The sequence below is a fragment of the Vanacampus margaritifer genome, chromosome 10 (genome assembly GCF_051991255.1).
Source record: "Vanacampus margaritifer isolate UIUO_Vmar chromosome 10, RoL_Vmar_1.0, whole genome shotgun sequence".
Lineage (NCBI taxonomy): Eukaryota > Metazoa > Chordata > Actinopteri > Syngnathiformes > Syngnathidae > Vanacampus > Vanacampus margaritifer.
In genome coordinates this window covers 20232501-20258081 of record NC_135441.1, presented here as the reverse complement: position 1 = coordinate 20258081, position 25581 = coordinate 20232501, and the positions used below count along the sequence as shown (strand labels likewise).

Here is a 25581-nt window from a genome sequence, read left to right as displayed (position 1 = left end):
AGTCATAGCAAGTTGTCCAGGTCCTGAAGAGCAAAGCAGCCCCACACTTCCTGCACCGTGTTTCAAAGTATGGTATTTTATGATGGAGTTTTTTTTCCTGAAATGCTGTGTTACATTTTTACATTTAACAAATGTCGGTCGATGGCAAAAATCATCCTTTTTTAAGAGGGTTTTCAAGCATTTTAAGGTCAAGCCATTTCTAATGGATTTAAGTCCGGATTTTGACTAGGCCACGCCCCCCCAAAACAATTTCTCTCTTTTTTTTTACATTGAAAAGTTCGACCATTCTTCCTTGGAACTTTCTGGTAAAAAGCAGATTATATTGTTCCATCAGTCATAGCAAGTTGTCCAGGTCCTGAAGAGCAAAGCAGCCCCACACTTCCTGCACCGTGTTTCAAAGTATGGTATTTTATGATGGAGTTTTTTTTTTTCCTGAAATGCTGTGTTACATTTTTACATTTAACAAATTTTTAAATGTCGGTCAATGGCAAAAATAATCCTTTTATCACATGACTCTAACTTGGATACTCCAATGCCACCGTGCGTGTTATACATCATTGATAAAAAAGCTCCAACTTTCGGTGTAGTTTCCCTTTCTACTTTGCTTAACAAGGAGAGTCCTGTAATCCATCTGACTTGGAAGCTTTCAGATGCTTTTTAGTCTCCAAGGTGGGATACTGTGTTGAGATATCCCAAGAGAAGAACTCTGCAGAATCTGTCGCTGTGTTGAGGATCAAAGCCAATTGGTAAGAATGCACTGACATCAAACGCTGCTGTGCCCGTGTTACCTAGCAACTCCAGACCAGGTGTTGTTAGGAAGAGGGAATATTAAAGCCCACATTCGTCCTTCCTGTTTTGTGCAAATACAATTTTAAAGGAAATCGATAAGGCTGTGAATGTGTCCCGCGTACAAAAGAAAAAGCAAAGCGTTTTTTGCCAAGTTGCTACGGCACAGCGGGGAAGTTAGAAGAAAGGCAACACGGTGAAGTGACTCATATGCTCTCATCATACTAATAATGTCACACATAAGCACCCCTTTTAAAAATGTGGAGTGATTTGAGGCCGCGAGTGGCCATGGCGCAGTGCAGCTTGACAATAAAGCGCGCGGCGGAGACGCGAAGGAGCAAGGCAAAAGCTGCAGGCGGCTCTTTATCACGATAACAACACAGCTGTCATATTAGGTGGAAATTAAGCAGCGCCATCCTTCGTTTTAACAAGGCTGAGCAGCGGGCTGCAACAACTCCATCAAACCGCTGGCAAAGTGCGAGGTCAGACCTCCCGCGGTGAAGCCGAGCATACGTTCGCCACAAGGGATCAAAATGTGGTTTGACGCGCGCCGCTGCCTCGGGGACGCAGGTAAATTGGTGATTTAAGACCACTGCTGTATTTAACAACGGCGTCCTCGTTTGCACGCGGCTCCGCCTGCCACGGCGGGTCCGCTTTGTTTACCTAGAAATTGGAGCGGTCATTGCGGGGCGCTAATGCGGCAATAGATGTACGCGGGCCCCTCAGGAACACTTGTGGGAGAGAGCTGCGATTGTGCGGCTCCGCGGCGATCCCGCCTTGTCCGTCTTAGCCAGCGGTGGCAGGTGTAAGCTGTGAAAGTGCTTGATGAATGTTCTATTTAGTGCCGCTGACTGACTGCCCTTATTCAAGCAGCAGACAGCTCCTCTGGCTAAGTACTGTGGGAGCAAACACTGTACATGGCTCACACTGCCTTAGTGCAAAATGACACACTTACTGTACTGTACACGCATGGACTTCTTATGAATACAGCGGGACCTCCAAAGTCGAACACAATCCTTTTTGCGATTTTATTTTTATTCCAAACTGTTCTGGCAGCTAATCCACTGTGAATTTATTTGTTCCAGGCTGAATGGGAAATAACCATGGTTTGATATGTCCTCATGTAACCTCTTATATAAGGATATGTTGTTGTCTTGAACTGTTGTACGAGTCAAGGTGCCCAAAAATCTGGGAATAAAGGGCGGAATCAACCTGGGAACTTTTCCTTGTTTATACTCTAGTCCTCGCTGCTTCGGAAACATGTTTTCGAGGGTGCCTGGGAGAGGGCTTGGCCAGCCCGGTTTCTCACGCTCACAACTTTTTGTTAACAAATAAAAGATGGAGTGGCACACGGTGTGGGTAGAGTCAGCTGTGGGATACGTACGATTGCCCAGCCGTTTTGGAGCTCGTTCTACCCGGACCGTCGGCTTTCCGGTCTAGTGTCAAGGTAAGCGCTGATGATGATCATATTAAGCTGTTTAGCATTGAAGTGTGTTGATTGCTGTTTGAAGGGAATAAAAGGCACATTTGTTCTAGCAAAGTATATCAGTAAAATAAAAGATGGAGCGGCACACGGTGTGGGTAGAGTCAGCTGTGGGATACGGACGATTGCCCAGCCGTTTTGCAGCTCGTTCTACCCGGACCGTCGGCTCTCCGGTCTAGTGTCAAGGTAAGCGCTGATGATGATCATATTAAGCTGTTTAGCGTTGAAGTGTGTTGATTGCTGTTTGCGGGGAATAAAAGGCACATTTGTTCTAGCACAGTATATCAGTCTCTGTGTATTCATTGTTACCGCCGATCGCTCACGATCCTGCATAAAAATATAAAAGTGAAGTAGTGTTTTCCATAAAACACAGGCCATCAAAAACATTAAAGGGACAGCGATGTGAAAAATCAACTTTTTGGAGCTATTAGCCATGTTAAAATGCTAATTTATTTTGTGACGTTTTCCTCCATTCTCCCCTCCATAAGAAATTCTAGGTCATTCTGCTCTCCAAGCATCAGCCCCTCCCAACTTGAAAAAAAAGAACTGTTGGCACGGTTTGACATCATTGCGTGCGGCCCCACCCCTGCACCGCCTCTGCGGAATAAACACACGCCCACTTTCTCTGAGACCTCTATGGGATAGTGACAAAAGTAGCCTAAGTAATCCTCGATCATCAAATCTAAATTCTAATAACGGTTGCATTGGGAATGACGTGGTGAAAGAAGTTCAGAAAATTATTTCATTTTCATTAAAAAAACATACTATAGTGTGTATGTTGATTAATGAAATGTAGAATATCTTTTAACTCATTCAGTCCCAGCCATTTTCACTGAAGCAACCTGAAAGCAAACTGAAGCGGCTGTTTTACTGGATTTTGACTGATTTTGCAAGGCCCACAGAATATTGTGTTCTATTGCTATAAAAACATGGAACCTACCAAAAGAAAGATTAGCGTCTTTTCTTTCATCAGGGAAAAAGAGTATATTTTTTTTATATCGGTTTTCATTTAGCAGCAATTAGCAACAGAATATTGCTAAGTTTCATCTTTATTCACAAACATGATGAAAACACAGGGGAAAAGAGCTTGTTGCAACATGGCCCTGGCTGATCTCTTATACTCTGCTGCCACCTGCTGGACGTTTTCTGTAATAACTACCATTGCTTTAAGCAACTTCATCAGGTCAGAGGCTGCATCAAAGCCTTCTGTATGCTCTAGCATAAAATACTTTTTTTTTTTTAAACGTTTAAATACATTTTTGGGACCATTGCAATATTAAAAATAAAATGGTTTTATATACGTTTTTGGGAGCAAATTAATTCATTAAGGCAACAAATGGTTACTGTCGGTATAATCACATCAAAAAAGCCGTTCACTGGGGATGTAACAAAAAACGATTTGAACGGAATATCAGGTTTGATTTGACTGGATCAGATTGTTACATTTTTGTATCCTTGAATGGCATCGCACCACAATTGTATCAAGTCATCTTTTATAAAAGATGTGCAGCAGTTATACAGCAAATTGGTTTAACGCTGCTGCTGATTTGTACTTTTCTTTCAATTCAATTTGATGAAACCTTGAAAAAAGGCATACAAGGAAAACGTGACAAAATAAAGTTTTATCGTCATAACTTCCCTCAGTGGGACACCGTCACTACAATGCAGTCCATTAAAAAAAATTAATGAATAATAATAATAATAATAATAAGTTAAACACCCCTGCTTTCAACACACCTGACAGACAGAATGGAGAGGGAGCAGGGACGCGTCATACTCATAGTTGATTCTCAGCATTGCACTCATTCACTCTCTCTATATGGTGTCTCCGGGAGAAAAAAAAATTGTACGTAAATAAATCCTTTCTGCAGAAAGACAAACTTGGGTGTGGTCCTTGATTCCTGTCTCGCGGATGATTGCACGATTTTGAGGAAGATTTGAGAATAACCTTGACAATAAATGTACCATTTTATCAACACGCTTCTCTGATTATTTTCATGCTCGTCATTTGCCATTATGCTATCATCTACGTGCTATTTATGTTACCGCCTGCTAGCTATTTTTTTTATTTGTACACGTAATTGCCATTTAATTCATTTTTATTGTGACAGCGTGGTAGAGCAGTGGCTCTCATGATTAACGTGACCTTCAAATTTCTGTTTGCTAAAAAAGACTTTATAAACACATAAATACATTTGTATCACCTTTAGCTGAGATTGCTTCATTTTGATAAAAGCAAGCTAACAGTGAATGTGACCGTTGATTTTTTTTTTTTCTACAAGGTTGATAAGAAACACGCGGGCACCTGGAGCCGCTCTAGGTGCTGCATTTTGGTGTGTGTGTGTGTGTGTGTACTCTATACATCCCGTATATTTATATATACGCGACCATTTTGACATTCCCATGTTATAAAAGGGCACAGCGTCATATATGACCACTTCATCAACGCCAGGCAAGGACAAAAAAAAATAGGATTAAAGAGGCATGACATGCAAGCCCTCTTTTCATTTTCTATGAATAGTGTCGGAAAGAAAAGGACAGGCGTGGATGGAAGGGCTGCGTGATGAAGACAGACGCTTCCCCCTCTGGGCTGAAGGGATGACTGACAGACTAACAGGGTCGCAAATCTGACTCCCCACATCCCCGACAAAGGAAATTAAGAGCCGCATTTAAATACAGAGATTGTGAAAGTAGAGCTTTCATCTCTTCCAGTGCAACTGCCAAAGTCGACGCAAGCGGAAAAACATGCGCTCGCGTCCACACCCGAAGCGCAGGACAACAAATCAGCATGCGCCTGCTCTTAAAGATGTGCATCCTTTATTACTTTTAGGTTATTGCTTTTTTTTTTTTTTTTCTTCCCTTGACTGGCCTCTGCCTCCAGTTCTCCCTTTCTGTTTCCTTTTGATCTCTTTTATGCTGAACGCAATTATATGAAATGGAAACGCTCAAAGAGAAAGCACTCGGCTGTTTTCCCATGTGCAATAACCGCGAGGGCTCATTTCTCAAAGGATATTGATGAATAGATCAGCGTGATGTGACGATGGGGATGTTCTTAACAGTTGTCGTTGGTGTCACGGTCTGGTGGATGTCATGCCTGGTGGCCTAATATAACCTCTCAGTTGACACCCTGCCAGATATCCCAAAGAAACCAATTACTCCCATGTCTGAAGCTTTTCCCATGCTCCATGCACAAACTTTTATCCTTTGGTCCAAGGCAACAGTTTTTCACTTTTTAACTACTGCTCCATTCTCTTGTTCTTTCAATGTAACACTGTGAGGTTTGGCCTAACAGTGGAACGAGGATGCTTGGAATGTGTTTTCCCTGGTGCTTTGTTTATTTTGTGTTCAAAAAAGAAAATGAAAAAAAAAACACAGACATTTAACAGAAAAATTGCCGACAAATGAATAATCGGCCATTTTCAAAATGACCCTGTTCTGCAACACTATTACTAATAAGAAATGAAATGTGTTCCTTGTTCATAGAACATAACAAACATTTTCCAGTCTGGTTTAGTGACAGCAAGATCATAAATATCATTGCCCATTTTTTGGTTTACAAAATTGATTCTGCTGACATTTGTATTGATCTTGACCATGTTGTACAGTACTAACAGATCATCTGTATAACATCGGCTTTGATAATAAATCCTTTCCTTTCTTTGGTCCTTCCTCGGGTCTCCTGGCGGCCTCACGACTCTGGCTGGAAGTGTTCGGTTTAGGTGAACGGTATGGGATTTTTTTAATAGGTTTTAGGTGAACTAATGAAAACACACACACACTCGCACGCACGCACACACACATACTCACCCACATACAAAATATAAATAAAATTAAATTAAAAAAGAGAGCAAAGATGATGACATTTCAAATCAGTCAAATTACCGATTGAACAATACTGAGCTCTCCAGAAAAAAAATTAAAAAAATAAAAAAGATAATAAATCCTAAAAATGCATTGAAAAATATTTAAGTGGACGAACTCAAGATATGGTGGCTGCTGGTTGCCCCCCAAATGATCTAAAAGTCTGTAAAGCGGTGCCACAGGGATCTGTTTTAAGACCACTGTTGTTTCCCTTGTATGCTCATGTTTTAATGTTGGTATAACAAAGAGTTTCAAGATCCTCTTCAGTTGATCTGGTTCTGCAAAATCTACAGTCTGATTTCCGGAATTCAAAGCAGACTTGCTAAACATAAACGAACAAACAAATCAAAATACATAATTTTTATTCCACCCCACCCACCCTCCCAAAAAAAAAATATTACTACTGGTGATGGGACTCCTTCAGAAAGGATTTCCTGTTCCTGAAATCTAAATTGATGACAATTTGCCTTTTAAACCGCATGTAACAATACTTTCACGCAAACTAAAAACTTTATTGCCAATCTTTTAAAGACATTAATCTTGTCTTCCTCAGTACTGCAGGAAGCAGAAAGTACAAGGGATTTGTATGCGTTTTGGACTACGGCGATGTCAGTTATACGCTTGCCCCCCCCCCCCCCCCCACCACCACCACCACAACCCCCCTCCACGTTAAAACCACCCGATACAGTTTATCATGCTGCTATTGGATTTATAACTGGTGATGGGTTTATGACCCATCACTGTCAACTGCACCAGAATGTCAACTGGACCTCACTGACACTGAGAAGAGAGCAACACTGTTTGCTGTTTATTTATAAGGTCTTTCCTCATAATTTACAGTACCTGCTTATCTAACAAATTTGGTTTGTTTGAAGTTGTTTCGTGACTCCGCATCCAATATCCCAAATGTATGGACTGAGGTTGGAAAAACTAAATCATTCCAATTGAATCATCAATTGAGTCATTTTAAGTATTTTATCATGGACACCATGTATTCTGGATGTACCTTTTAAATTGTTGTTGTTTTATGTTTACAACTAGCATCTATTTGTTTAGAATTTTTTTTTTTGTGATTTGTTCCTTTCTACTACCACCCCTTAATAATAATAATAATTTGACTGAAAAGAAATTCCAGTTACTGCAGAACCACCTTCACCAAGCATATGCTTTAGCATCACAGCTCAAGAGGCACGGTCAAGCCCATGACAGGCACATTTGGTGACTCATGCATAACAAAGCTTAAATGTTTTGTTGCTTGCTTGCTTGCTTGCAACCGTCAGCTTTTTTTTACTGAAAATCTTCCATTTGTAGACGCTTGGACTTAAAAGGGCAATTATGAAACACTGACAAGGTTTGTCATGTGCAGTAATGTGAAAGTAATGTGACTTTATGTTTGGGGCAGTGATGCAAAGAGCAACAGCTAGCATCGAAACAAAACGTGTTTTTCTTGGTCCACCGTGACAGCATCACATACTGAATGACAAGCTACAAAACAAAGTCTTGGATAATACATTCAGCAGCCACGCTGTGTGCCTACTTGCAGCATGGTAAAAATGGTAAAACATGAATCACAAGTGTATCAAATGCATCCCTCACGAAAAAAAAGATTTTGTCCTCTAGCTTGATGTAAAAATATAATAAAAGTAGTATTCTGCAGAAAATTCCAAGCGGTGAAAACCGACAAACTTCTGTTGCCGTGGAAAGCTTTTTGTTCACCACAGCTATAAACCCTTTGAGACAAAGGCTCTTCTTTATCCGTCTCAACGCAACCGAGCTTTACGCTGGGGATAAACTCTGTACGTGTATACCGTTATATACCAGCATGGTGGCTGACTGTGTGGAAGAACATGATTCTTCGTCATTCTGTAGATTTTGTCTGTAACTGTGGTTTAACAAATTTTAACTACCAGGACTTAGAGGAGGAATTGTCTATCCCTAATAGACTGGTACCTTTGCATTGTCATAATGAAAATTCACTCCCAGCCATTTTCACAGAAACGATCCCCTTCACTCCCGGCTGTTTTACTGGATTTTGACTGATTTTGCAAGGCCCACAGAATATCGTGTTCTATTACTATAAAGACATGGAACCTACCAAAAGCAAGATTAGAGTCTCTTCTTTCATCAGGAAAAAAAGTATATTTCTATCTGTTTCCGTTTTGCTGCAATTAGCATTAGAATATAGCTAAGTTTCATCATTCTTCACAACTCTATTTAGAATTGCTGTTGAAGCTTTTTTCCAACATGGCCCTGGTTGATCTCTTTTGCTCTGCTGCCACCTGCTGGCCGTTTGTGTATTAACTATCATTTCTTCAACCGTTCTTTGCAGTTGACAGGCTGCATCAAAGCCTTCTATATGCTCTAGCATTTAAAAAAAAAAAAAAAAACATTTTAAAAAACGTATTAATATGTCTTTGGGACACTTAAAACATTTCAAATAGAATGTATTTATACCTTTTGGGGAGCAAATGAGTTGTGTTGATGTTACGTCCAGCAACGGAGCATCCATCGAGCAGGTCGGCTCGCCTTCAGGCGCGTCACATTTCCGTGTTTAAGTTTGAATTAGCTCCGCCCTGCCGTCCGTCAGCAATGAATGTCCGTGCAGAAACACGAAATATTGGTTCCGCAGCATAATATTAGCTCTTCCGGGTCGCGCAAAATTATTATTTTTTAATTACTATAATGAGTATTTTGATGTAAATATCGACTTTAATGGTGAAATCCGACGAGTCGAAATTCGGGTTACATCGCCAGGGTAGGAACGTAACTCGAGGACTCCCTGTATAAGATTGCTAATAATTGAAGAATATAACAATCAATACACAATGACACACTGTCCTCAGCATTGCTTATTGAGTCCTCTGCTGTCTCACTTGTTCTCAATCGCCCCGCTGTTCACTGAAGGGTTCTTCAGGAGTCTTCACATGAAGTACAGCGTTCGCTTGGAGTCATTAGGATCCGTCTCTACAGTAATAAGTCCATTTCTGATTCCGTTGTGTGTGGACTCTATGAGTAAGTGAATCGAATTTCAATTAAAAAAGTAGGGACAAGGGGGGAAAAAAAACGTTCAAATAAGAAAGGCCTTCAGTATAATGATGTTTTTGAGAGATGCGTTGGATGCAATTTGACTATGATTGTGAGGTATTTCCTGTCCTATACCAATCAGCAGGGACTAACAAGTGTTACGTGACTCCGGCAAATACCACCATAAATATGCATCCGTGCCGACAAACTAGTTTCGCTCTGCGTTTTAAAAAAAGCGGAGGAAGAGACGTGAAAGCAAACTGTGATGTATCGTGAATTCGCAGCGCGCAGCTTGACAATGGCGTTAGTCACACCCCTGGTGCCGAATGTCTCATTTCTATTCCCCCCACAGAGCTCATCGGATTGATCTCCCGAGAAACCGCTGCTTGGTGTCAAGATGCCATGCGACTCTGTCAACTCCATTGAAGATGTAGACTTGAGTTTTTATTGTATTTATTTTCTTTTAAACACAGCACACAAATCCTCACTGGAGTTAACTGAAACAGCACTTGTATCAATGAGCACGACTATCAAACTGCAATCATGCACAAGTGCTTGGCTCCACTAATTGATGTCGTGGCTCCGTTATAGCATAATTGTTAGTTTTAGAATTGTAGCATATTAACTCATTGCCTGCCATTGACGGGTATAGACGTCAAAAATTCATTTAAACTATTTCTATTAGTTTAAAAAAAAAATGTCTCCACTTTTGTTAACAAGAGTATGAAAACCTAGGAAAAAAATATTGTACATTTACAACAGATATAATATTTGTGATTAATCGTGAGTTAGCTATTGAAATCAAGCGATTAATTAAATTAAGTTAAATTTAAACAGAATTTTTTTTTTTAAGTTAAATTTTTAAAAAAAAAAAAAAGAAAAAAAGATAAAAAATTAGGGGCATCGGGCGGTTAAAATTTTTAATCATAATTAATCGCATGGCTTCAGTAGTTAACTCACGATTAATCACAAATGTTATATCTGTTCTAAATGTACAATAAAAAATATATAGGTTTTCATACTATAGTTAACAAAAGTGGGAAAAATGTTAAACTAGTAGAAATAATTCAAATGAATTTTTGACGTCTATAGCCGTCAATGGCAGTGAATGAGTTAATAATGTAATGTTAGGACACACTCTCAAGAAAGATGATGATACATTGACAGTCTGTATTCTTCATTCGATAACATTCAAAACTTGTGGCATCACAACACTTTGTGGTCCTAGCATGATTTTGCAGGCTACAACTGTAAATACATTTTTGTTGTTTTTGCTGTGAAAATATCATTCACAAAATAGGGATGCTTTACAAAGTGAAATCTAAACCAGATAAGAAAGTGAACAGCTTGAGATGAATAAACCTTTTACTTCCAGGGATTGCCATGGGAATCATTCAGCTAATCAGCTGAATAAGAATACAATCCTCTCAAATTGTTCTTGGCAGGTTGTTAATAGGTAACATTTTTACTCATTTTGCCGTTACAGCATGTTCCTCATTGGGAAAAGTTTCCGTCAGTCCCATTATGAAGACGGTCAATGACGCTGGATTTAGAACATGCAAACATGCAAAAATCAATGGGTCACTATGGCTAAATTACTGTTTTTTTGTTTTGTTTTTTGTTTTCTCTGGAGAGCTCAGTATTGTTCATTCGGTAATTTTACCGATTTGACATGTCATCATCATTGCTCTCTCTTTTTATTTTTTTTATTATTATTATTATTTTTAATTATTATTATTATTATTATTTTTATTATTATTATTATTTATTTATTTATTTTTTGTATGTGAGTGAGTGAGTGATTATGTGCATGTGCGTGTGTGTGCGTGTGAGTGTGTATTCATTAGTTCACCTAAAACCTTTTTTTTTTTTTTTTTGGGAGAGCTCAGTATTGTTCATTCGGTAATTTTACCGATTTGACGTCATCATCATTGCTCTCTCTTTTTATTTTTATTATTATTTTTTTTAATTATTATTATTTATTTATTTTTTATTATTATTATTATTATTATTATTATTTATTTATTTATATATATTTTTTTTTTTTGTATGTGAGTGAGTGAGTGATTATGTGCATGTGCGTGTGTGTGCGTGTGAGTGTGTATTCATTAGTTCACCTAAAACCTTTTTGTTTTGTTTTGGAGAGCTCAGTATTGTTCATTCAGTAATTTTACCGATTTGACATGTCATCATCATTGCTCTCTTTTTTTATTTATTATTATTATTTTTATTTTATTTTTTATTTTTTATTCATTAGTTCACCTAAAACCTATTAAAAAAATCCCATACCGTTCACCTAAATACTAAATGACTGTTAATGATGAGTGCATACAGATTGAACACACCTAACATGCTGTAGCGTTTAGTGACAACAATCAATGGCTTCCTAGCAACCCTTCAGCTGGCTCCGCTCTGTGTGGGCTTTTGCATGTTCTCGTCATGAATAAGTTGATTTTGTCCACATGTGTTTCTGCCTACGCTCCCAATGTGCTCAATTAAATGTGAGCCTCAGGTGAGCCACTAGTTGGTGTAAGTATTAGTGTAAATGTCACGGCTTGCAAAGCACGCAATTGTTTCGCAGCTCCATCTCCACCAGATGTCTAACAACCTCCATTTTACATTTCCTGCGTAACGTTTATGTCCTCCCGCACAAAACAAATGTCGGGGATGGCCTATTTTCACCTGTACAATCGTGATTAAAAAGCTGACATTGAATCTTGTCGCATGTTCAAACTTGACTTTTGTTGTTTGATTGCCGAAAAGTAGTTGACAAGAAGATGAGCAGTCATTTGTTTCTTTGCAGTTGCTTTCTCTCATTTTGACAATTAGCAATTACCTGTCGAGAAAAGCTATTCATCTTACAGGGGCCTTAATTGCAGATTCTTGAGTGATTTAGACATAATTTACAAACCAAGACAGCTCATCATTATGTTATTCAGGCTACACTTGCACTAGGAATTAAATCAAAAGGCAAGTTGCTATACAATGAGAGCGATCATGTGTGCATTATGTCCATAGTATCAAAACAGCAGCATAAATTGGCTCAACACCAGCTGTCTAATTAGCTTTATCCTACTCTTGAAAAGCCAACAGTGAAGGGATAGTTTTATGTGTTCTGTTTCCCCCCAGAAATCAGAACACTGCAGAGAGAGAGAGAGAGAGAGAGAGAGAGAGAGAATGCACAGATTGGATCATACATTAAGTCCATGAAAAACCTTCCCTGGCTTATTTTGGCAACACTCACTAGAGGCAAGGGTAGAATTTACATTTTAATAAAGACTTAGCTGATTGCCATTTAGGCAGTTTCTCCCAAACTGCTAGATTGAATATTTCCAGAAAAACACACGGTTTATATCCACCATGAGAGTATGACTTTGTGTCTTGTACGACACCCACTGCCCTATTTGCCTTGCGTATAAAGAAACGGGCCGGGCCAAGTATAGAGCCTATTCTCACGGGCTTAGAAAAAACTTTTGCTTTTTTTGAAAAAATAATTTGCCATTGCCTTGGTGTGTGTTTCTCGATATCACTGGCGTCGGGCCAAACATGCCATTTTTGGGTTCTGATTTCGGAGGTACAACGATTCCGTCCGACGACCTCGATATCGTCATCATTATGTCACGATATTAAAAGCAGCACATCTTTTAATTCGTGGGCAGTATTTTATTTTGAAATGGCTTGGTCAGAACCAACAAAAAATCAAAAAATGGTCACAATAAGGCCTAGGGGTTAAAAGGTGAGGTCATGTATTCCACTTGTGCAGTTCTAGCACCCTCTGGTGGTTAGTTTTAGGGCTGAACGATTATGGAAAATAATCAAATTGCGATTTTTTTCCCCCCAAAAAATTGCAATGATTTTTTTCAAGGTCCTTTTCAATGAATTTTTTACCCAACAAAAAGTTAATTATAATAAACAAGATCGGATCTATTATAGAATACAGGACCTTAAGATAAAGGCAAATGAAGCCATTATATCAGTTGTTTTCTACTACAATTACAGTTATAGTTACAATTTACCACTTCAACATATCCAACTTTTCATGTTGCATGAAACATGGCATGTAAACAACTGCACTTTTAAAACACTGTATTAATCAATAAATAAATTCAATATACATATTAAAAAAATAAAAACTCAGCGATCTCCAGTCAGTAAACTCACACATGCTAAAGTGTAGGCAAAGTAAAATTATACCTGCTTATATGACGTAACATTTTCCGATTTGATTTCAAAAACCACTAGCATTCTGTAGCAATCGTTGTGGGTGGGTCGCGGGTTGCGTAGTTTCCCATGGTCTGGACGGTCCATGAACGCAACACAGCCTTTTGTTTTGGTAAGCTAAGCGCGTTCGGAGCTGGCGTGGTTACGGCCGACAGTTACTTGCAAATTGTCATTAAAGAAATGTTGTTTGTTCGCCGCTTGGCCTGATTAGTTCACCAACGCTAAAATACATGTACATTAAAAGAGGCTTTGGCGGCTCCTAAATGACGGTGAATAATGACGAGCAATGATCATTTCGTCCGTCCTAATTTTCATTCATGAAATCGGACAACACAACATATGAGACAGACCTATTTGACCTCAAAATATAGGACAACTCAAATTTACCAGCCGCTGCCGCACACTTGCGTGTACACTCAGTTTACAAAACGCTCGACACTACGGCAAGCCAAAAAGTCATAACGTAATGTTTTAAAACCAAGATCAAACAGATGAAACGTTGTTAGACACTCGTCTCAAGGTCTCATGAGACAAAAAAAAACTCAAAAATTACGTGTACTTATGGCATTAAGCCTCTTTCTCTCCTTCCGCTACGTTTCAATGGCCATTTAAATCGCAGCCATTCACGATTGCGTAATCGAGTTTTGTCAAACCGCGATTTAATTGCAAATGCAATTAATCGTTCGGCCCTGGTTAGTTTATTAGCGCAGTTTCATTTTAATTAGGAATATTTTGGCCACCGTGGCAGTTACCACTCCCATAAATCAGTCACAGCAGCAATTTTTTTTCAACTTCTCCACCAAAAAACATTCCTTTTCGCCAGCTTAATTGTGAGGTTCATATCGTGATATTTATCGCTTCGTGACGTTTGGATATGGTTACATCAATAACGCTTCGGCCCGAACAGATGTCTCTTTGCAGTTGAGCGAATGATCACTTTTGAGGAAATTGACATTCTCGTCATGTGCACGTCAAAGCGGCATCCTGGGTTATCAAAGACAAGTGTACTTAAAATGGTGGCTCTTGATGTAGGCTCAAAAGGCACAAGTGATAGTTGGTGTACACTGAAAATGATAAATACCACATAATGTCACCGCATAGATGCACACACACATGCCACTTGAGAGCTTATTGGAAAAACATACTGCACCTGTAAACATAGCGAAACAGCACAGACGCTATTCCGGGATGCATTACATGCTTTGCAATTACAATGCAGCCCCAGCAAGACATTTGTATGCATTCAAAAATATTCTCAACCTTTGTACAAAATAGTAGATATGAGACCCCCGGCAGGAAGATTTTGGGGCTCCAGGGAATGCAGATTTCATTTTTGTGTGTGACAGGTACGGAGCGAAGTAGCGGGAGCGCGTTGACAGGTGGCACGGTGACGAGCGCCACTGACGAATTTTGTTCAAACGAAGACGTAACACGTCACTGTCGTCAGGACTTGTCACTTCACTGTCATTTAGCCGCAGCTTGTGTGGGAGTGAAGACCGGCCCACATGCATGCGTCGTTATCGGGCGCACTGCAGTCGGAGGTTTGAGCTCTGACTGGTCAGGGATCAGCGCCCGACGCCGTTCGCCAGTCATCGCTTATAAAAATCAAAAGACATTAAAAGCTCTTCCAGCTGGGAAAAACAAATATGCTGGTGTTGTCAGGCAGCCCTGACATTGTTTTACAAATGAACAGATTCTCCCTTGTGAATGGCTCCTGGCACCTCCAGAATAGGAGACATCTTATCTTAGCGCTCCCTTCTTATCACGCAGCCTCAGTGGAAACTATTGCGAGAAGGCGGGTTGTCATATGGCACCCGGCGCCGTGACAAGCCGCGGCTCGGCAGAGTTTGCCACACCGCTGGCGGCTCCTAAGTGATAATACATAACACAACAGTACCTGTGGGCTCTTAGATAGCGCCGAGGGGAAATACGAACCCCGTGGTGATCCGTATCTGTCTTATTAAAGAGCTGACCTTGACCACTGGGGAAAACTGGATTAGTCTGATTTCCAACAAAGAGGCGGGATGATGTTATGCTGTTGAAATGAAGAGCCTCTTCCTTTTTATGCCCTCGTCCTGGCTTCCGCTTTTTTTTTTCCCCGCCCTCGCTCTCAATGTCTTGTTTTTACTGGCAGTGTTCATTGTCCTATTAAACAAAAGGAAGGGCTGATGCGCCAGGCTGTGGCCAGGCATCTGCCGGCATCAAGTAAACACCCCAAAAAAATAAAAAATACAAACAAAAAAAAATTTTAAAAAAATAAATAAAAAAATAAAAAAATACAAAACAATTAAAAAATACAAAAAAATACAAAAAAATAAAAAAATACAAAAAAATAAAAAAAAATACAAAAAATACAAAAAATACAAAAAATGCAAAAATACAAAAAAAAATTTAAAAAAAATAAAAAAAGAGAGCAATGATGATGACATGTCAAAAAGGTAAAATTACCGAATGAACAATACTGAGCTCTCCAGAAAAAAAATAAAAAATAAAAAATAAAGTAAACACCCAAAAAAACGCACGCACATATTCAACCGTCACCCTACCTTCATAAGAAGAGTCTTACATGCACCGACTTTCATACATCGATGTGAACTTTTGAGGTAAAGCGCTTTTATCTGTCATCTGAGACCCCTTTATTGTACAGAGAGCTTCGGGCGAGCACTGCGGCACGGTTCGGAACGGTTGCAACCTTGAGCACGGTGACCTTTGTTCGCTTTGAATCTATGTTGAACACCAGTAATTGTGGAATGAAAACTAATCGTCTCAAAGGACGAAGGCCAGTTCTTGACTAAATGAATGGAAAGGTATTTACATCGCTGAATTGACTGCCGGGACATTGAATTGACCTTACATTAAAGGGTCACTTCACTCATTTCTCTTCTCCCGTGTGAGGCATTAGTGCCCGCTTTCCTCCTCCTCCTCCTCCTCCCTTTCTCATGCTCTCTCTCTCTTCTTGCTCCTCTGCGTTCACCGTCAGACCTTATCTCAAAGACCAGATCACTATGGCAACAATTAGTCACATCATCATCGCCCACACTGGCGTTTGATGGCTGTTTTTTTTTTTACTTTTGGAGGGTTCGTCAGAGGCGCTCGTACCTCGTTGGCGCGTAGCCAAATTTGCCGGAATGACGCAGGAGCAATGTTGCCATCTGTTGGATTGCGATCTTTCCGGAAAAAAACATCCACAGTTGCTGTGATGACTAATGACTGTCAATCACACGTCAATTAAGACCTTCAATTTCCGAGTCGGAACCACGCAGAGACGTAAATGTCCCCGTGTGCAAAGGTCAGCTTCCCTCCTCGCGTAAAAATGTCACCATTCGCCATGAGAGAGGCATACAGATGTGACTCAGGTAGCGTTCGCCAGCCTGGAGGATGGCAGCTCGTCAAATTAGATCTGGAGCATTTGGGCTCATAACCAGGATCCACATTTATTCACTGCTTGTCATTTTGTACGTCTCTTAATGAAATGAGCGCTCTCATACAGCAAGAGCCCATCTAATGTGAGAGATAATCTATTGGCTGAGATTTTGGCTCAGTGTTACCCATTACAAACTCGGTTCTGTCTGTTTCCCCCGGAGGCAATAATGACATTTTTTTTTTCTCATCTTTTTTTTTTCTCCCATCATTAACTGATGAAATATTTCATAGTTAGAAATAATGTTCCACGTAGTGGGCAGATCATTGCTCTTGTTATTTATTCAGTTTGCGTTAATCTATGCCGGGGAGCGGGTGTTATGTTTACTTATATTATCAGGTTTTCTCCAGTAGACGCCGCCTAGAAAGATTTCTCTCAGCACTGCGATTGTGCGGTTGCAAGTGAATTACTGCAGTCTTCGAGTAAATAAACACTTCATATCTTATGGTGTGTGCTAACATTCAAGCCTTTGGCGACTTCTTATCTTACTGTGTTAGTTTGATCTTCATGGATGGTATCAGTATTGAAAGCTAATGTTAAATTGAACAGTTAATGGCTAGAATTAACACAGCTTGAGGAAACATTTTTCAAAATGATTGTGGAAATATGACACAGAATCGCAGATTTTTCTGTCATGGTCATATTCTTTGTAAGGAATGTTTGGAACTTTGGGTATCAAGTTTTTCATACTCTAAATAAATGTATGCAGTGTTCATCTAAAATGTTGTGAAAGCCTGTATCTCAGGGTGTTTGTAAATGAATAAAACTATTTGCCATGTTCAAAATTTCTTGCCGACAAGAAAAAATTTTAATCGCTTAACGCCCCAAATTTTTAATAATGTTTTCTCTTTTCTTTTTTATTCATTCACTGCCATTGATGGCTATAAACGTCAAAAATTCATTTAAAATATTTATTAGTTTAACATTTTTTTCAACTTTTGTTAAGAATATAAAAACCTAGATTTTTTTTACTGTACATTTAGAAGAGAGATAAAAAAAAATTCCTTTTATTTTTTTAATTCATTCACTGCCATTAACGGCTATAAACGTCAAAAATTAATTTAAACTATTTCTATTAGTTTAACTTTTTTTTGCACTTTTGTTAAAAAGAGTATGAAAATCTAGATTTTTTTTTAATTGTACATTTAGAACAGATATAAAATGTGTGATTAATTGTGAGTTAACTAGTGAAGTCATGCGATTAATTACAATTAAAAATGTTAATCGCCTGTCGTCCCTAATTTTTAATAATCTTTTTTTTTAATAAATTTATGGCAGTGAATGAGTTGAGAGTCCAAAGATTCGAAAAAATCCATCCATCCATCTTTTTCTGCTTATCCGGGGTCTGGTTGTAGCTTAAGTGGGGAAGCCTAGACTTCCTTCTCTCCAGCCAATTTGTCCAGCTCTTCGGGGGTGATCCTGAGGTGTTTCCAGGTCAAGCGGAAGATACAGTCTCTCCCGCGTGTCCTGGGGCGTCTTCGGGGCCTCCTGCCGGTGGGACATACTGTACCTGGAACACCTCACCGGGGAGATATACACGAGACATACTGATCAGATGACCAAGTTTCCAACCCTATATCTAAGGGAGAGCCCGGACACCCTGTGGAGAAATGTAATTTGTATCTGGGATCTTGTTTTTTTCTGTCACAACCCACAGCCCGTGAGCGGTGAGAGTAGGAATGTAGATCGATCAGTCTTTCTTTAATATGAATAGAGTCCTCATCGCTGCAGACGCTGACCTGATTCAGCTGTCGATCTCCTGTTTCATTCTTTACTCACTCATGAACAAGACCGAAAGATACTTGAACTCCTCCAACTTGAGGCAGGATCTCATCCCCAACCAGGGGAAGGAGTGCCAGGGTCTCTGATTTGAAGGTGTTGATTCTTATCCTTGCCGTTTCACACTCGGCCCCACCGCTCTAGTTAGAGGTTACAGATTGCAAAACCACATCATCTGCAAAAAGCAGACCCCGCAGAAACACCTCTGCTGCAAATGGAAAATTCTGTCCATAAAAGTTCAAATTCAGTGACAAGGCTTAGCCACTGGTTGTGCAGTAAACCAAACAGCCTGTATTAGTATCCTCCCTTAGAAGATCCCCCAGGGGACACAGGACAGTCTTCGCCTTCTCCAAGTAGACTTGGTTGGGTGAACTTCCACGCACCCTAGAGCAGTGGACCCCAACCTTTTTTTCACCACGGACCGGTTCATATATGTCCACAACTTTGGCGGTGGGTTGGGGTTGGGGGGTGATTACTAAAAGGCTACGACAACAAACGCAAGTCCACTACTATAACAAGGGTAACAAAACGCGACTGAGCTAATTAGCATCTTGACATGTGTCAAGAGTCCGTCGTAAACAGAGAGAATCTGGTCACTTTTCAAAATAAAATATTTTTAAGCCTCAGCTAATCAATTAACCGGAAGTACAGTACGTTTTTTTTATTCTTTCAACTGTGTGGCCCACCGCGGCCCAGTGGTTGGGGACCACTGCCCTAGAGGACACTTGCCGAGGATGTAGAGCTGCTCCACTGGTCCACTGCAAGGACAAAATGGCACTGTTCTTCCTGAATCTGAGATGAACCCTCCTCTCCAGCACCCCTGAATAGACCTTACCAGCTGGAACGTACCTTCTCCTAAAAGTGGGACCATCATCCAGAGGCACCATCCCCAATGTCCATTTGATGTAGTGGAGGGGTATCCCACATCAACCAAAGTATTTAGGAACTCCAGGAGGAACTCATCCACCTCGGGAATCTTGGCACCAAAGAGCTTTTTCCCAACTTCATGACTTTACTCAAATCTTTTATAATGAGCAGAATTCTGAAATGATCTTTTAAAATTGCATCCAATTTGAAACATAGCTTCACTTTCCTTTCTTTTCTTTGGTCCTTCCTCAGGTCTCCTGACGGCCTCACGACTCTGGCTGGAAGTGTTCGGTTTAGGTGAACGGTATGGGATTTTTTAATAGGTTTTAGGTGAACTAATGAATACACACACACTCGCACGCACGTACGCACCTACACACGCACATACAAAAAAAATAATACAAAAAAATTTTGAAACATACAAATTATGATTATGTAGGATCAGAAGTCTTGTCGACCCAAGTTTTATCCAGAATCGATCATTTGGCAGTTGTTTAAGTCATAATTAGTGGAATTACAGAACTGGATGAAACGTCACATATCACACACCAAAGAAATCAAGACATTAACAGAATGAACTTTCACTTTACTCACACTATTGAGTGCTAACTGAACCCACGCTGCCTGCACCGAAGTCAGGCAGATAGATGCACCACTACACGATGAATGACTCCATATAAGAATAGCTCTATAATAATTACAGTAGTTTTCTCAACACTTAGTAAGCACTAACAGCTTGACACCATCTGTCACGTTCCTGTTCCTGCGAAATCAATGGGCCACAACTACGGAATTGCCAAAAGACAAACAATTGCAGGTTACAGCTGCTACCATTCGTGTAGGAGGCTAAAATGTGTGCCTTAAACTCCACTTAGCTGTGGAATATAAAGATATATCATATTGAAAATCTTCCTCCATTATCAATTCCTGTAAAAGGCAGACCACACCAGACAACCACTCGTTCACACCGTGGGGAATTGAGCCCACGCAGCGTGCTGTATCCATCACCGAACAAAGATACCCCGATTAAAAATCAAGTCAGGCAAGTGAACATCTACGCAATCAGTGACTTATTATTTTATGGACAATTGTGCACTAAAATAAAACAACAGCTCGTAGCCTCATGCCCATGAAATGACAAATCAAGACAAATGGCCATGTTGTGGAAAGAGCACAGGACGTAGCAGCAAAACTATTAAAAACATACATACGCGAAGGAAAATAAATTATGAATGGAAACTCATGTAAAATCATCTGAAAATATAGACCGACTTGTGAGAGTTCAAATGAAGTTGTCATATGCAATTAGGCCTAGGAGGTTTTTGCCAATCTTGAACATGTAGCTTTCTGCTACAATGTATATTTCACCACATTCCCATTTGCATGTATATTACATTTGGAAAGTACTGTACATGCTCCTTCATGTACAGATGAATTTGACCCCAAGCCAACAATAAAGAATGTAGACTATTTCCATGTCATTTATTGTCAAATACATTATAATTTCGTAGTTTCCTCACCAAAGTGCAGCTATCTTTGGCTGCATAATGTAGTACTCTGCCATAGCATAAACAACCCCTCACCCGTTAAAAAAAAAAAATGTAACAAAAAAAAAATACAAAAAACTTATAATGCAGATTTTCTGCATTTTTAGCTCCACAAATTAAAGCGTATACCTCATTGCTGTTCATTATTTATTAATTTGAAGCATATATCCATGCACAGACATTTTCCTCTTCAGAGACGTGACATTGAAAAACCTAAGTCGTAATTTACATGGTGAAAAAAGGGACTTTTAAAAAAAAAAAATACCTGTTTGCACTCCATATGACCTCCTAGCAAGCAGCCGAGTAGAAACATTGTCTTGATAACAACAGATAAAAATGATTTCTGGCTTGTCTTTCAATTACTGCAATATTTTCCATGCTTCCCACCTCTCATTCAAGTTTATGAAGGTTATCACGACACAGATACTTTGTTTGATGATCCCTTATTGGTTCATCTTATTCATGGATTCCGTTTTCCTTATTATGTACCTGTTGTGGATGCAACTGGTTTGTAATTAGTGTTTGTTAGTTTTGTTCCACGTGGGTGCTAATCATGTATTCTGTTGCTGTATGTTGTTTTTACTTCTTTTTTTTTATTCTTTTAGTTTTTAATTAGAGTTTATAACATTTTTTAAATTAGTTTTTATTTAATAGAAAATGCTTTTTAAGTTGACTTTTTTTTATTATATGTGGAACATTTTTCCAATGCAAGATTATTTTTTTAAAGGTAAGTACTACTGTGTAATAAAATAAACTACAATTTACAAACAACCGTTTGACTTTCCTTCTTACGCACAGCTGTACAGTAATACAGAAATAAATTAACCCCAATAATTCTAGTATTGTTTTTTTTTGTTTTTTAAGCACTCTCGTTTTTATTTTACTTTGTTAATGTTTTTTTTCAAGTTTACTTTTAGTTATGTCCGTTTTTGTTAACTATAAAAACTTTGGTGTGCGCCCATTGATATTTTAGCTCAGCTAGTATTCTTCAAAACGTGGCATCTTTCATGACTAATCGCACCATCCAACCACATCCAGTGCAGTGACTGTGCACTTTTTTCTTAAAACATTTGCCAACCCTGAAATGTCCACTATACAAGACGTCTCCAAGATGTCATTGATCTTCTTCGGAACATTTAGCTATCAGAATAAGAGGCATGATGTAACACGCGGAGACCATCCGCCATCCTCACAGAAGAGGTCAGGGAGAAGCAGCTACAGTAAAACCACAAAGCGCATCCAGACATCATTATTGACGAGATGGACTTCATGCTATGCTGTGTCTATCACCGAACAAAGATACCCCCGATTAAAAATGGCCGCTATGGTGGCTGCAGCTTTTAAGCCTCTGGCACACGCAGACTATTGGAGTGAGTCCGAGGTATTGATAAGGACACGCACGCAGTGCCGTCGGGAAGAGAGGGCGAGGAAGTAGTCAGCCATTGAGCTGCAGTGTAATTAAAGTGCAAAGGGGGGTGGGGGTGGGGGGGCTTGTGGGTTTTTCATGCTGTCTTTCTCATTGACTTTCATCCATGTGAGCGCAAGGTCACCAGCAAGGTGTTTAGAGCAATCTCCACAAATTGTTGGACTGGGCCTTGATAATCTCCAAGGTTTTTTAATGGATCTAAGATCTGTTTACCAAGTGAGTGCACTTCACAAAGTCATTTGGCAATTGTTTTAACCTCTAACGCAATAATAGAACTGGAATTGGCTTTTTGATCAATGACATCAGTGGTTAGGTTGATATATTCAATAAGCACGACAACCTTGAGCCTCATAGAATTACTGTGTGTTTATGTGTGTAAATGCGCCGGTGTGAATTACATAAAGAGGTGGGTGGTCTCTTTGTATTTCACTCTGGCACTGTACAGAGTGTAGCGCACCACTGGAAGTCTCACTTGAAAAGGCATTACTTTACATTTTGTCTTGGTGGGTAAAGTTTTGATTATCAAATGAAAATAAAAATGCTTGAGTTAAGTGATTATGTTACAAATTATTGCAATTGTGTAGAATTGTTGATTAATCATGTCTCGAAGCCACTGGGATTCAAATGAAGTGCACTAATAGGGTGCAACCAGCAGAGGCGCCATTGATTCACCCAATCCAAAACCATTGATAAAATACTTTGGCCAACTCGGTTTCAGCTGGGTAACAAGATGGCGTCCATATGTCTGACCCAATCATCTATTTTCTACAATTCGTCTCCAGTGAGCCTTTCCCAGCTGGCGTCAGGAAAAAGGCAGACAACACACCGCTTAGCTGCTTCCCAGTCAATCACAGGGCACATGTAGAAACAGAAAACTATTAACTGTCACATTCACACCATCGCGGAGTGGAAATTGAACCCAAACTGCCTGCATGGAAATCAGGAGAATGCATCACCTCAGCATCAATAACTGCCAACCGTGTACATGCTCAGCTACTTTGCTTCATGAAAAACCAACAACATCATGTCAACGCCAGCTGTTCCAGCTAAAAACATAGTGAAGAAAAAGATGCTTCTCAAAATAAACATCTGCGGTGGTGAAAAGCTTTCCAATTATTTATTAATTAATCGGCGGTGCACCGCCTCATAGAGCAATGTTTGCTCACTTCAAGCAACTAAATAAGGTAAACCAAAATACATCATACAACATGCAGTGCAGTTGTGCCCAATGCAAACTGCAACCACCAAAATTAAACAGAATAACATTTTAAATGGAGTATTAGAATTGACATTACAGCATGATTTAATTGCAATGGTTTTACTCGCATGACTTTTGGACTTTTGAGCAGAATGGGTTAGTTTTACCCAAGGTTGGGTTGACCCAGCAGAGTGGGTTGAAGATTTAATTTGGGCGGGCTGAAGAGCTGAAGCTGGTCACCAAGTTTGGATTTTTTGCATACTGAAGTAGAAGTACATTTAAACGGAAAGTCAACCCCCCAAAAAATTTATTGACAATAATATGTTGTTTTCAACCCTACTAGTCTAAATATGGTACTGTATTCTGGTTAATATTGTGCTAGTGGAAGATGAATTAAGCAGCAAAATCCAGTCGTCAGAAGGCGGCCATTTTGCCACTTGCTGTCAAGGGAAAATGACATCACAGTTGCTTAGGTCTCAGGTAGCAACCAATCACAGCTCAGCTTCAGAAAACAGGTGAGCTGTGATTGGTCGTTACCTGAGCCCTGAGCAGCTGTGACGTCATCTTCAGTCCACCGCAAGTGACAAAATGGCCGCTGGATTTTGCTTCATAACTCAGATTCCACAAATGTAATATTAATCAGAATGTCATGTTTAGACTAGTGAGGTTACATATCACATATTATTGTCAAGAAAAGGTTCAGGTTTACGTCCCCTATAATGTAATATTCTTAGAAAACATTGGTGGCGTGTGGATGGCTCAGTGGGTAAACACCGCTGACTTTGGACACCGGAGAAAGTGCTGATAATAAAAATCAAATTAGCGCTGCTAATAAAATCAGTATCACTTTTAACCATTGTTAACCCGATAACCAATTCCTTGGTAGCTTTAACTCATCAGTATGAGTAGTTTTTTACCCCATGTTTGATCAAAATGTTGACCCAACGTGCTGTGTTAAATCCTCAACCCAATGTGCTGGGTATAAATAACCCAGTCCATTTTGGACCCAGTGCTGTGTTAGCTATAGTCTAGCGATGGCCACATACTTTTGTACAATACTGAATGTGGAGGAGGAGGAGGAGGAGGAAGATCTACTGGGATGGCGTACTGTACTGTACTGTCTTGTCATGTGTAAGAATGTATAGTGAGGCCTGGCAAAGAAATCAGTGAGTTTGGAGGAGGAAAGGGACCCTGGTCTATCTGAGGGCTTTAATGTTTCCTCTCGTCTACTCTCAGGCATTAATGGTTGAATGGATCGGATTGGACGTGCCTGAAGACACGAGCAGCCTCTAGATTTGCTGCCAGCAAATCTCAACAGCCAGCATCTTAAGCTCAAATAAGCGCTGCGGTCACTGCCCTGCCAATAATTTGAATAACTCCAAAGCGTAAAGTCTCTCTTTGTTTGGATAGCGACTTTCTCACATCCCCGTGCAGCGTGCTTAAGCAAGACACAGGCTCGGAAGAGAGGAGAGGTAGACGGGGGGGAAAGGAAGATGACTTCGATGATCTCACTCCTAGTCACGAGCTATGTTTGGAAAACGTCATTTAATACAGTACACACCTTACTTAAGGAACCAAGAGCTAATAGTCGGTGATGTTTGGAGCCAAATGAGATAAGGCTGGAAAGAGAGGGAGGAGGAATGAAGAGTACAGTTTCGTAAGTCTTTGATAAGTGCTGTGTGACTCATTACGTCGTACTGCAGCTCAAATGCAAGAGAGAAATGCGTTTCCAGTCTTTTAACGCGGTATTCCTTCACCCACTGACATTTCTTTGTCATCTTAATTTCCCTGGAACAATTCGCATAATTCAGATCCGTTTTCCTGGCCTCCTTGTCACGCTCATGGGGAAAAGTTGCTGGATGGATTCCCCCAAGTTTAAAAAAAAAAAAAAAAACGTGTCAGATTCACAGGCGTACAATGAGAACGTGATTAGGGGACTTGGCACAGAGATGCCTCAAAAGCCTTACC

General features: G+C 39.8%; 1 long non-coding RNA gene across 3 annotated transcripts in view; it reads right to left on the bottom strand.

Moving 5' to 3' along the window:
• LOC144059095 (uncharacterized) overlaps window positions 1-25581 on the bottom strand; it is a 101666-nt gene that overhangs the window by 49971 nt on the left and 26114 nt on the right. Inside the window, exon 5 of one of the 3 annotated variants that reach the window (XR_013295565.1) lies at window positions 17816-18306. The exons of the other annotated variants lie outside the window; for them this stretch is intronic. This is a non-coding gene — a long non-coding RNA (uncharacterized LOC144059095). Of the gene's footprint in view, window positions 1-17815; window positions 18307-25581 lie in introns of those variants that run through there. 3 annotated transcript variants of the gene reach the window in all.